The following is a 1,262-nucleotide window of genomic DNA, read 5'->3' as shown; positions in this document are numbered from 1 at the left end:
CCCCCCCCCCCAAATCCTTCATGTCCCACCCCAAAAGGCTTCATTTCACCCCAAAAGGCTTCATTTCACCCCAAAATGTTTTGTTGTGTCCCAAGTGTTTCATTTTGAACGTTGAATGGTTCCTGTCCCACCCCAAATCCTTCATTCCATCCCAGAATCCTTCCTAGCCCACCCCAAATCTTTATCCCACCCCAAATCCTTCATTCCATCCCAAAATCCTTCCTATCTCACCCCAAATCTTTCCTATCTCACCCCAAATTCTTCTTGTCTCACCCCAAATCCTTCATTCCACCCTAAAATGCTTCATATCCCATCCCAAATCCTTCTTTCCACCCTAAAATGCTTCACCATCCCAAAATTCTTCATATTTTTCCCCAAAATGCTTCACCGTCCCAAAAATCCTTCAACCCTAAAATTCTTTTATTCGGCCCTAAAATCCTTCATGTCCCACCTGAAATCCTTCACAAGCCCCCCCCCTAAAAAATCCTCCAGCCCCTCCAAATCTCTCCCCCAAAATCCTTCATTTCCCCCAAATCCTTCCCCACATCCCAAATCCCCCAAAATCCTTCCCCCGTGTCCCAAAAATCCTTTTTCCCCCTCAAATCCTTCCCTTCATCACCGACTGCCTTCACTGACACCATTTTCAGCCAAATCCAGCTTTTTTTTTTGGGAATTCTCCCATGGAACACTCCCGGACAGGCTGAAAAAATTTGGAAAAAAACACCTTTAAACCACTGAAATTATCATTATTCTCCCTTTTTTTTTTTTTGGCTCTCCCCACCCCCCATTTCAGTTGCCTTCTGTGACTTGGTGGTTTTTTTGGGAATAAAGCGTTGGAAAACGGAGACGGATTTGGGTGTTTTTTGGGCTATTTGGGGTCTTTTTGAGGGAACAAGTGAGTGTTTTTATGGGAAAAAGGACCTGAGTGGGGAGGGATGGGGGTGATTCTGAGCTCTCTCAAACTCCGTCCCCTCAACCCTGGAAAACAACACCGTGGAATGATGAAATGACGGAATTACTCCTTTCGGGAATAAAGTGGCGGAAAGCGGAGCTGGATTTGAGTGGGTTTTTTTGGCTATTTGGTGCTTTTCGTGGGATTGATTCGCCTCACGCCGAGCTCCCCCAAAACTCCATCCCCTCGCTTCGACCCTAAAAACTAACACCAGGGAGCCGCGGAGCGAGGGAATTCGAGGGAATTCGAGGGAATTCTGGAACCCCGAGGCTTTTTCCGAGGGGCCCTCAGGAGGCCCAAGATGGCGGCG

Source organism: Neopelma chrysocephalum, unplaced genomic scaffold (assembly GCF_003984885.1).
Source record: "Neopelma chrysocephalum unplaced genomic scaffold, ASM398488v2 Primary Assembly neopelma1_89763, whole genome shotgun sequence".
Taxonomy (NCBI): domain Eukaryota; kingdom Metazoa; phylum Chordata; class Aves; order Passeriformes; family Pipridae; genus Neopelma; species Neopelma chrysocephalum.
The sequence above is the reverse complement of the archived record's forward strand: the minus strand, read 5'-3'. Positions refer to the sequence as shown.